Source organism: Xiphias gladius, chromosome 17 (assembly GCF_016859285.1).
Source record: "Xiphias gladius isolate SHS-SW01 ecotype Sanya breed wild chromosome 17, ASM1685928v1, whole genome shotgun sequence".
Taxonomy (NCBI): domain Eukaryota; kingdom Metazoa; phylum Chordata; class Actinopteri; order Istiophoriformes; family Xiphiidae; genus Xiphias; species Xiphias gladius.
Window position 1 is genome coordinate 140806 of NC_053416.1, and position 13191 is coordinate 153996.

Sequence of the window (13191 nt, forward strand, 5' to 3'; positions counted from 1 at the left end):
CTGGACTACAGTGTGCAACAGGGGATTATGCAGAAAAAAAACCTACATTCTTTCAGCTAAATCGGTTTCTTCTAACTTCATGATATCTTGCTGCTGTTTTCCCCGAGAGACCTGACAATGAAAAGCCATGGCGACTTAAGAAGGAGATTTCTATTAATATTGTATTTCCTACGGTGAAGTTGTACATGTTCCACTGTTTCAGGTTGGCTATGATGGGGGTGTTTGCCTATATTATATAATGTATGGTTGAGACCTGTATGAGCGATTCTCAGAAGGGTGATGATATTCTCTTCCCTTCGTTTCCTGCCCTCCATCCTCCCAACACTGACATCAAGGATCAAGGACCAAGGAAACCTTACTGTGACAAGCAGCAGGTACAGCAAAAGTGAAAATTCCATTAGCCCCAACCCACCATCTGTACTAATAAAAGCAGCTGCCCATTTGAATAAATACACAAAAAAAACTTAAAAAAAAATAGAATATAAGTGGTATTAAACAGGATATAAATAAAGTATAAAACTGTTCAAATAAGCAATAAAAACAACTTAAAGAAGTCCTTCCCTAAACGACAACCATGCAGCAAGAGCTGAAAGTTGTGGGCAGAATGTTAAGAGTTTATGGCCCATATGGCTTCGGGAAAGACACTCCCTCTAAACCTCTCAGTTCTTGCTTTGAAGGAGTGGATACGTCTGCTGGAAGGTAGCCACTGGAACAGAGCATGTCTTTGTATGTTGTATGAAAATCTACGGTTTTGTTTTCATCCAAAAACTCCTGCCAAACCGGTGCAAATGAATGTCTTAGCTTCAGCTTTGCTCAATGGGACTTGTAGATCTACTTGCTCTATTCTAAGTGTTTGTTTGGCCAGAATATCCACCTGCTCATTTCCCTCCACACCAGCAGGAGCAGGAACCCAAAGGAAGCGTCTATATGTACCCTTAGCTTCCATCCTGTAGATTGTAAGGAATATTTCATTGATAATATCTGTCCTAAACGATAATCTGCCAGATTATATGATTGTAAGTACCGAATAGCTATCAGAAGCAATGACGGTGTCATTTATTTCCTTCTCCTCTCTCCACTGCAGGGCCAATAACATTGCCAAAAGCTTTCTGGTAAATACTGACAATTGATCTGTTACCCTTGTCTTAATATATGACTCAGTCACTGGGATATATACTGCTGCACCTGCACACCCTGTATCAGGATCTTTGGAGCCGTCTGTAAATATAAAGACTGAGTCTGAAAAAGGCTAATCAGAATATTTCTGGACTATGTGCCATACTGGAAGTTGCTCTGATTCTTCCGTCAATTCCTGCTGTAAGTTTGAGGTCAACATTTGACAAGGAGAAAAACCAGGGAGGAGATTGAAACTGTGGGGCTGTGCTGTAATTTGGTGTAACCCTGGGTCTTCTGCCTTTGCATCACCTATCCAACCAAAACTTGGGAAATTTGTCTCATTATGTTCCCACCAGTCTGTTAAAACACTTTTGGCAGGATGTTTATCACATTGTCCCTGGAGATTCAACCAGTATGATTCTGATCCTTAAAGGCATTTGGTGAAAATTGGGTTACTAAAGACTCAGCACTCTGGGAAGAACACACACCGAAGAAGTGAAGAATAAATACACATTGCAATATATATATAGGAGGCAATACCTTAAAGGGGTCAGACGATGGAAAGATACTGTATGCCTCCCCAAAAGTCAACAGATTTCAGCATTTATAGTAATCCAACAAGGACAAAATTACACATGATTGGCTCTCTGCTGCTTACATACGATACTCATCCAATGGCATCCTGCCAGATCTTAGAAAGAGTCGAAGTCAACATCAGCAGCGCCCTTTATGGCCAGGTCACTAGGACAACATCACATCTATGGGAGCCTCCTTGCAGTCATGGTGTAAGAATATATGCACAGCCAGCATCTGGCATTTTATAAATAACAAAGGCACAGAGGTATAAAAAACACCGACTAAATGAATAAATGATCAACTTTGATGCTTTATGCTATTTTACTGTCACAGACATTTCTCCTATTTCCACCTGCACCACTGATACTGGAGATGTTCTGAATGATCCACTACAGGTTCTCAGGGCCTGAGCTTGTGATACATCTAACTTCTTCAGGTTTGATTCAGCTGCTGACATGTAAGCTACACATCCATAGTCAAAGAAAGATCTCATGAGTGCCCAGTATATATTTTGTAGAGATGCTCTACTTGATCCCCGCTCCTGTCATGACAAAAAGCGAAGTATGTTGATGATCTTTTTACATTTGTTCTTAACTTCATCCCAATTAACCTGCCATGTGAGCTTTTTGTCAAACCTAACCCCAAGAAACCTCATAGCTGTTACTTGCTCGTGTTTTTGCTACAGATAGTTTGAATCACCATTTAATCAACTATTGCAGGTTGCATTTTCTTATTTACATAAGATATATTGCGGCCTCTTATCTACAAAGTCCAATCATCTGCATATGAAGATTTTCCTACACTTTGTTCAACCTGAGAGATGATGTCATTGGTCATTATGTTGATTAATAACGGACTAAATACACTACACTGTGGAGTTTCATTCTACACCTACTCTCACTTGTATTTTCCTGTCAATAAAAAGCCCAGAACCCAGTTATGTGCTCGACCACCAATTCCCAATGACTTTAGCTTAATAAGTCTGTAGCTGGAAGGATCTGATGGGTCTTTCCCTGGTTTTAGATAAGGCCCTGTTATGACTTGTTTCCACTGAAGGAAACAAGTCACTGAAGGAAGTTGTCCAGTATCCCAGACTTAAACAGTCTTAACACTATGTCCAGTGTATTATCTGTCATGTGTGCCAACATACTCCATCTTTCCCAGGAGTAGTCAGAGGAGCATTAATAACTGCTCCTCTCAGCTCAAACATATTGAAGGGCAGATCTAACGGATCTTCTGACATATCCCTTTTCTCTAATATTTTGGGGCACTCCACTAAGATTCTGTTTCTACATTGCCTATTCTTTCTTCATGAGCTGCATTTTTTGCCAAGTAATCTGCTTCCTCATTTGCATCTACACTCATGCGTGCTGGTAACCAAATAAAAGCCACCTCACATCCTGCTTTGTAAATTCTGTATAATGTTTGATAAACTTCTGTCAGTGTATCAGGTCTGGACATGGATTCGATTTCTCTTATCGTAGTTAAAGCAGCTGCTGAATCGCTGCATATGACTGAGTTGTCTGGTTTGTTGTTCTCTAAACACCAAAGGGCCCATAATACTGCCATCATCTTTGTGAATACTGACATCTGATCTGAATTCTGTCTTCTATGAATTCTTAATTCAGGGATGGTTTCTCCAGATGCCACTTTCCTGCTCTCTCGGTCCTTTGATCCATCTGCATAAATCTGTAAATATGATCTCCATTCTTTTTGCAGACAGGTCTTAACTTCCTTGACTATATCCCCTGATTTATTTCTCTTGTTATTATTGAGCGTGCATAGATCAACTTCAGGTTCTAGGATTAGCCATGATGGTACAACTGACCAACAGACTGGAGGGCACACATTCATTTTAATACCAATTTAATCTGCCATAGATTTTACCTTATTTCCAAAGTTTTTGGGGGGCTCTCTCACTCTTCCCAGGAATTTCCCGGTGTTGATCTAGCAAGCATTTTGTTGGAAATTTTGTTATTTTCATCAAATTTCAATCCAAGTTGATATTGTTTAATTTTCATAGGCATCTCTCCCATTTCTATCAATAAGGCAGGTATTGGAGGAGTGTGAAATGTCCCACTACATATTCTTGAGGTATTTGGTTGTACAATATCCAGTGTTTTAATCGCTGTAATAATTGCTCTATATATCATCATCATTGAATCTCTATCAGCCCCCCAGTCAGAGTCTGCCAGACACCATAGAACATTTGATATTTTTTCTCACTTCAACCTTTGCTTGAAACCTTTGCTACATGTACTTTCCATATCATCCTTTCATCTAACCAAGGCAGTTTCTTCTTATACGAAGTATATTGTTTTGTCTATGGATGTTGAAGCCCCAAATCATTGGCCCATTCAATCACCTGATCCAGAGTTTATTGAATTTGGTTGAAAACAAAGGAGAGGTTAAATGTTAAATAGGACGGGACTAAGAGAACTCCCCTGGGGGGTTCCCCACCTCAGGTTCCTCAGATAGCTCGCTTCCAGCCCTCACCTGTGTTGACCTGGTGCATAAAAAGTTCTTAATCCAGTCAAACTTTCTTCCTCCAATCCCAGCGTCATATAGCGCGATTAATAACCCTTCCTCCCACAGCATGTCATCGCCTTTTCAGTGTCAAATACTGTCACCACTGCTTCTTTGTTTGCTATGGCTTTCTTAATATCAGTATCTAGATTCAGGACAGAGTCCATTGTTGTTAAATAGTTGGTATCCAAATCCCTGTCAACCTGTAGCGGCATCTTTGCCCTGATTTGTAGCTCTTTTCAATTTTTTCACTAATGTGAAAAACACAGTGATAGCACCAGAATGATCCCAGTATATTTGTCATTTATTCTTTTGTTTGCCTAATATTTCCCACTTTCCTCCTATTTTCCTCACTCCTTTGCTTCTCTTATTACTCTTCTGACTTTGGCTGTAAGTCTCTTGGATTCAGTGGCATAGCTCTTTAGTGGATGACTTTTTAACTTTTTATATGATCTATTTCTGGCTCAGACTACACAATTTTAGTCCTCATTTAACCCAGGAACTGTGGTTCCTCTTTGGGGAATCTTTTTTTGGGGATAATCTTAGATGCAGCTGAACATATTACGTTAGTTAGTGAACTATTCCACTTGTCTACCTCCTTCTCATTTTCTACCATTGATAATTCCATATTCTGTAAATCAGCTTATTATTGGCACATGATCACTTCCCACTGCATTTAATTCAATTCAGTTCAATCCAATTCAATTTAATTTTATAGCACCAGCCCAAATACATTATCTCAAGGCACTTTACAGAGTCAGGTCTAGACCTGACAATGTTAGAGACAGTAACCCAACAGTTCAACCATTAGCAAGCACATGGTGACAGTGGAGAGGAAATCTCCCTTGAACAGGAAGATACCTCTGACAGAACCAGACTAAGGGTGGGGGCCGTCTGCCTCGACCATTGGGTTGAGAGGAGTACAGGGGGTTGGAGGGGGAGACCAGGAACAACTGTATATACTGTTGTATTCAAGCACTGTGAGACTGGCTGTTGTATAATCATAATAACAGTGATACTTGTAGGTGTAATTTTTATTAATAACAGCAGCAGTGACAGCACACAAATACACAATGTCCCAGACACACTGTCTGATCTACACACACTGTACGTTATCACACGCTCATACACGCACATTCTTCTGCAGGTTGTTACTGTGACACAGAGAGAGAGAGAGAGATCTAAATATAAACTGCATGACAGATTCCTTCATTGAACAAACAACAGATTGATGTTGTTGTTACTATGGCAACAACATCAGTTTGTGGAGTCGTGGCAACAGAGAAAAACTGAATCAATGAAAACATCTTTAGTTCACATTGTATATAACGACAGTGAGACTGAGCTGATCAATGATGGCAATTATTGATTACATTTTCAGCTAAAGAGACACAAACAGCTTCTGACTTCAACTTTTACTGAATCCTCATCTGTCTGTGAAAGGTTCTTCCCATTTCAGTAATTACCCAGACCAGGTGACATGTATAATCCACCAGTGTGTTCTGGGTCTCCTACCTGCTTTCCCCAGAAAACCTCCAAAGAGAGGAGACCACAAGGATCCAGATCAGATACTGAAGCTAACTCCTCTTGATGTGAAGGAGCAGCGGTCATTGATCTTTAGCCACAGGTGCTCTGGTACCAGGTCCACTTATGAACCACGTTATACTCCAACATAGCGTTTGTTATGGACAGTCCATGACTGGAACAGAAGCAACGACTAAACACCACTCAGGTTCAGAGCAGATTGTTCCTTTCAGTCACAACCTCTAGGTTTCTCCATCATCGCCCCCATGTGCGTTTAAGTCCTGAACCTTAAGAGTCTGTAAGTGTTTTCCTCTCTAGGACTTCATCCAGAGACTCTAAGAGGACCAAATACTGAACTGCTGGTGTATTAACAGTCTGAGGTTTTTCTCAGTAACTGAACCCAGTGCCCCCAGTGCCCATCTGAGCAGGTGGTGGGCCCACAGGACAGCAGATCAACGTAGATCTTTTAGACTGTGCCCGACCAGGCCTCATGGGTCAAGACCTGCCTACCAGAGGCTTGTCGGGGAGGTCCCCTCCCAGGTCTGGCTCCAGGAGGGGGCCCTGGTCTATCTGTTCTGAGTGAGGTGCTGCAGCTGCAGCCTCGTCTGTCAATCACCTCCTAAAATAGAAACCTGCAGTCTGACACCAACTCTCTCTCTGTGCATGTCTCTATGTCTCTCTACCGTCCTCTCTCTCTCTCTGCACCTGCAATCTGTCAGCAACACACAGCCTCGCTCGTCCACTCTCTCTCTGTTTATCTGAACCTCGCTCTACGACTCTCTCGCTCTCCCACAGGACTATCGGTGTTGATCGCCCTGACACTGAGCCTGTGTTGAACCCATTTTAAACTGAAACAAACAAGAGCACGCAGACTGCTCTGGGACCAGAACTTCCTCTGAACCGGCTCTGACGGCATAGTCAACCTGAAGAATTCTCAAGTTTTGATTTTAATCCCCGAAACAACCAGCGGGACCAAATCTTCCGAATGGACCAAAGACCTGAGTTGGATCTGGTCCTGGACTCTGCTGGACTCTGACCACCAACCTGAGCTTGAACCAGGACCAGGACCAGGATCTCTATTAGAAACCTGAACCTGAATCTTTGCAAGTTGGACCTGATCCTGATGAGCCGGTTTCTGTTGGATCGTCAAAAAGTGGATTTGAAGACAGAAACAGTGAAATCCTTGAGGGTAAGAACAAGTTTGAGGTCATCTGAGATCTTTCACTGACTTAATATATGGACTTCTTTTTCTATAACCTGGTCTTTGTTGATTCAGAGTTTTGGTAGAAAACACATTCCTGTAAAAAAGAAAAACGAATAAAAGAGAAACTAAAATAAAGTTGTAGACAGATATTCGCACATTCAAACATTATCTAAACTTGGGAACTTCTCTTTAACTTTAAATTTTCTGACGTGATTGTATCGCAGCCGTGAAACTGTTTGACACTATAAACCAGAAACTGTTTAAAGTGAAGTTTTTAAAGGTTTCATTGTAACTGACAAACTCTAGATTAAAACTTATGAATAAAACCTTTTTTGAGTTAAAATGAAGCGTGTCTTTAGTTCGGAATAGTGAAGCTGGGTTTGTATTGGCCGACTGGCACACCTGAACACTTCTGTCAGGTATGCTGGTGAGGAGTGTGGTGTCAGCAGCGCCATTTACATATTTGATTTGATCTGTCAGAGTCTGTAAAGAGATGAGCAGCTGCTGTCGAGTTTGAGTCAGACTGTCACTCATTAACAGTGATGACTTTAGTATTTACTGATGTCTCTGCTCTGACTATTGCAACCAAAGCAGGTTATGACTCAATGAATTGAATCTTAAACATTTTCCTGTGAATCCCAATTTCAATTTCTCCAACGTGTCAAACAGAAGCTCTTTTTTTTTCCGAGGACTGAAAACAGCTGATGTTTATGTTTAAAATCACTGCAGTAACCATCTGTTCATCTGTGTCTTCATGTTTCAGTCAGAGATTTTCCCCAGAGAATCAGAGACGAACAGCTGGAATCAAAAACATACAGCATTCAGATTAAAGAGAAACAAAAAAGTATGAGCAGCAGAGTGGACAGAGGAGAAGGAGGAGGAAGAGGAGGGAGGCAGGTCTTCCTCAGTGCGCACCGCTGCCCTGAAGTCGACCTGCTGCCTTATCACGACTCTGAGACACAAATGCCTCCGCTGTGTTCGCTAGTTCCGACAAAGAAGAGCCCTGAGTTCACCTGTACAGGTCAGTCAGAGGCGGATTACTTGGACATCTCCTCCACCTGTTGCTCTGAAGAGGAAGAGCAGGAGGAGGAGGAAGAAGAGGGGAGTATCAGCGACTGGTCAGAGGAGGATCTCTCCCTCCATTTCTCTCCCTCCGTAATTCTCCTATCAGATGATGAAGAATCAGATCCAGAGAACGGCTTCAAGTGTGTCGAAGTTACCCTGGAAACACAGGTGAGTTTTATTTTCACATTAACGTGACGTGACCCTGACTGACCGAGGGTTAGGGTTCGTTTTAGTCTCTCCTGCTCAGTTTGAATCCCTGAAACGTTAGCTGATCTTCATCACCATCATTTCATGTTCTTCATGGGTCTGTTTTATAATTCTGTAGAAAAAGTTTTCATTCATTAATTTTTACAGTTTTCTGACAGAGTTGACTGTTGGACGACTGAACTGAATAACCGGATGTATTTAAGATTCTCCTGGTTCCTGCATTAAAAGTCCCGTTCATTTTTCTCTCAGAAAATATTAGTGACTCAGTTGGAGCTGGATCAATAACAAACTCATCAAAACAAATTATCAACAACTGTGTTACAAAATATCTTGTTCTTTGATAAAAAAAACATCAAAGGTACAACCTTGTGGACATTAGTTAACTGCAACTGTCAAGGTGCATTTCAGCAAGAAACGTCCAATCAAAGAGCTTAAAATTGTGCCATGTGAGCCGCTAGCAGTGGGTGGAAGCTAAAGATGACGGTGTGGAGAAAACTGAAAACACAATCTGCAGATTAAATCAGTTCATTGTTAAATTCTGAATCAGTTTTTACAGAATTCGGTGGCAGTGGTGTCACGCTTTGCTAGATGCATGAATGAAGAGTTTTGAATCCACCACCGCTCTGATTCACAATTCTGTTTTGCTGTTTCTCCCTGGTAACGGCAGCCGAGGCTCATCGGTATTGTAGTACTTAGATCTGTCTGCCAAACTGGCAGACAAAACCTGATTCCTCCGAAACAAAGTTTGTATAAATCAAACTGGAGGTCAGATCATAAACCTGTATAATCATTCCATTATCCAGGAGAGTCCTTACAACGTTAAAGATATTGTTTAAAGAAAAAAATTACCACGGAATGAGGAAAAACCAGCAGCATTCTTCAAGGAAACATGAAACTCACTGAGTCCATGTCTACGCTGATGATACAGTTTTCTATTGTAAAGCTCAACAGTCTGTAAACCTGACTATCAAACAGCTGCAGATTACTATTATCAAACATCCAAAACTTTTATCAAAGAATCACCAACTTTTATCAAAGAAACAAAAACTTTAATCAAAGAATCAACAACTTTTATCAAAAAAACAAAAACTGTTATCAAAGAATCAAAAGCTGGATTCAAAGAAGATCCAAAAACTTTCATCAAATAATCAACAACTTTTATCAAAAAAATCAAACACTGAAAACTATTACTGAAGAATCAAAAAAAAATTCAAATCACTGTGTTTCAGAAGCAGGAAAAAATTGATTTTCAAAACAATTATTTTATCTTCTATTAGATTCAGCCTGTTGCATCAATATTTTTATCTTTTGATCGTCCTGTGTTTTCACCTGTTACCTATCCAGGTGGTAGGTCAGGAGGGGAAGGGTCTAAAGATGGTCCCAAAACGACAGATTCAACTGAAGAAGAAGAAAGACATGGAGAATGTCTTTGACCAGGAGAAAACTGAGAAACTACAGGTACTATTCTTACCTGTTCACCTGTCTGTTTCAATGTCTGTCTTTTTGTCTACCTGTCTGATTACCCATTCCCTTGTTTCTCTGTTCAGATTTCCAAATCTGTCTACCTATCTGTCTTTTTATAACTTTTCACCTGTCTGTTCACCTGTCTACCTGTCCAGGGGATCCCACAGGATGGACCTGCTGAAGAGGGAGCAGCTAACAGTGAGGTGTCAGCCAATGAGCTGCTCTGTCCGGCTTTCCATCACCGCCCTGATCTGTTGCTACGACAACACAGTATGCCTGCCTCCATCCACACGCATTCGACGACCAGCAGTGATTTCAACAGCTACAGGGTCTACAGGGGCCTGGTCGCAGGGGCCGGCCAAGGTAACAGCACCTCTACTTGTCAGAAACCCCGCCTCTACCTGTACCTGTCAGAATCCCTGTCCCTGCCTTTACTGACTAGATTCCAGTCTGAGTGTCTAATCAGCTGTGAGGGCCTGATCAGGTTCTGGTCTGATCCTGTTTGTGGTTTCAGGGTTTCAGGTTGGAGGGAACTCTGAAGCTCCGAGACGTCTGCAGAAATCTTTGTCTCTGGATGAAACTAAAACAAAGATGGCGTCTTGCATCATTAAGAGCGTCCTCTCCAAGAAGATGCAGGTGGAGCAGAGCAACACTAAAACTTCACACGTGAAGAAGAAATCTGAGGCATTACCTGTCCTCCCCCCACCTGCAGAACAGCAGAGAGTGAGGGAGGGGACGGGGACAGGTGGAGGTGTGTTTAAAGCTCCTGTTCATGTGGTGAGAGACGTGAGGAGTTTAGTTAAAAATACATACAGCCTCTCGTTTTCCAAAGCAACACCACCTGAGACCTACAAACCAACAAGCTGCAAGATGACTGGTAAAGATGCAAGCCCTCCCCCCTCCTACCAGCAGGCTGTGGGGGTCAAAGGTCATCATAAGACTAAGACAAACTGCTCCAAAGGACACGTTGCCAAGGTCGCTGCATCTCTCAGCCAGACACACGACAGGAAACTGAATGAAACGCTGACTCCTCCAATCACACAGCAGAGACGAGGCAGTGAGCCAATCATAAGCAGAAGGAAGGTGGATGATGTTACCCACCCTGTCATGTTATTAGACCTGCCACCGGCCACCACCGCACCGGTCAGCCAATCAGAGATAGCCGTAGGTGCGAGCCACCAGGCTGGGACCTCCCTCACCCACTCTGTGTTCATCCAGCCTCCCCCTCCTCCCCCTCCTCCCCTTCACCCCTCCTCCACCCCTAGACACCCCAAAGACAGCCAGCCTCCTCTGCCTGCCCAGGAACAGAGCTCCTTCCTGGGTGTGTCCTCTCGGTCTGCCCCCGGCTCCTCCCAGCAGGTCCTGCACTCCTGTTTCTACACCCCCCCTACCCTGGCCCCTCACCCAGGGAAGGTCAGCTATGTCCACAGCCCCCTGAACTACATACAGACCCAGCTGCAGCCCCTCCCACCTGCTCCAACCCTCCACCTGCTGAGCAGGTCTGAGGAGAACCAGAACAAGTCAACTAGTAACACCTCAGACCAGCTGGACTTCTTAATTAAGACATGCCCCCCTCAGCAGAGCAGGACTACAGGAGACCAGGAGGGACATGGCAACACAGTGACACCTGCCGCACAGCAACAACAAGAGCAAAAAGAGAAACACCATCTTCAGCAGCAGCCGTTTCTGTGCAGTGTTCAGAGTTTCTTACCTGCACAGGTGGGTAGTGACTTCCTTGTTGACATTACTGGTTCTGCTGTACCACCTGGAGCCCTCCTCAGTGGCCCTGGTCACGTGATGTTAGAGCCTAAAAGTGGGCAGTGCTACTATGTGGACACACCCCGACAGTCTCAGAGGAAGATGCTGCTGGATCCAGAAACTGGTCAGTTCATCCAGGTGTTCTTACCTGTAGCCAACTCCGCCCCCAACACCACTGTGTTCCCCGTGTGCTGTGCTAACCCCGCCCCCACTGCCTTAAACCCCGCCCCCAATATGCTACAGGTGGCCGGTGCTAACCCCACTGTCCTGTCAGTGATGCAGTTGCAGCCGACAGTGGCCTTCTCCTCCCTGTACGCCCCCCCCTGCCTCCCCTTCACCCTGCACACGCCATCAGGTAACTTCACACATACAGCACCCTGATGACATCACAGTTTGTATGATGAAAAGAAATGTTGGAAATGTTGGTTAAATGCAGCTGACAAACCCTGCAGTCCCCCCCAAGCCCACTCACACGCACACACACAGTCTTTTTTTCCGGAGCCTAATACCAGATCTCCTCAGAAATGTTGATAAGCTTCAGTTTACTGTGATGTATTCCCTTTATAAGAGCTAACATGAGCTGACTCAGTTAAAATACTCACTCAAATGCGCAGCTACCAGGCAGAGGAACTGTGCCTGAGGTCTTTGTCTACCTGTGTCATGCTCTTTTTATCATCACTCGCGAACAAGACCCCGAGATACTTGAACTCCTTCATTTGAGGCAGCAACTGGCTCCCAGCCTGCAGGGAGAAATTCACCGTTATTTACAGGTGGATTGGTGCAGCGTCTGGACTAATGATTGTACCAGTCAATTGTGGTGAAGAGGGAGCTGAACCAGAAGGCAGAGCTGTCAGTTTACCTGTTCCAGGTGATCTACGTTCCAACCCTCACCTGTGGTCATGAGCTTTGGGTAGTGACCAAAAAAAAGAGATCACAGATTCACACGTAAACCCAGAACTCACTGGGGAGACTATCTATCTCAACTGGCCTGGGAACACCTCGGGGTCCCCCAGGAGGAGCTGGAAAACTTGCTGAGGAGAGGGACGTCTGGACTAACTGCTTAACCTGCTGCCATCACGACCAGACCTGAGTGGCATAAAATGGATGGATGGATGGATGGATGGATGGATGAATGGATGGATGGATGGACTGAGATCTTTGTTCAGGTAGAACTTCCTGAGTTCAGATTCCAGTAAAAAATAATCAGATAGTACTTAATAGAAACTGTAAACAGGAGATTCTCTCTCCTGTAATGATCTGACAGAGATCACATCTAAACACAGACCATGTAGATAAGACACTGAATTATTTAAATATCCCAGCGAAGCTGAACTGTGTGTTTATAGGTTTTTTGATTGGATATTGATTTGTAGTTGTTTGCACACGTATCACTATTATTCTTTATTTCACCTCAGATTGCTTTTCCGTTGTTTGATTTTTAGAATTTTATAAAGTTTTGTTCAGATGATATTTTTTTACAACTGGAAGCTTCATAAAGAGGAGACTAGCAGATAAAGAGTGAAATGTCCTTTATGTTGTTTTATTCCGACACAGTTATTTCAGGAGCACAGTGGCAGCAGTGTTTAAGAACAGAATATAATCACAATATGAAATGATGAGTACAATCAAATTTTCAAAAAATGAAAAAAATATTGATTCAAAATTCAGTCTAATGGTTAAACACAAAGCACAAATAAAGAAACAAATTTTGATAAAAAAATTAATCTTGGTACAAAAGATCTACATTCATG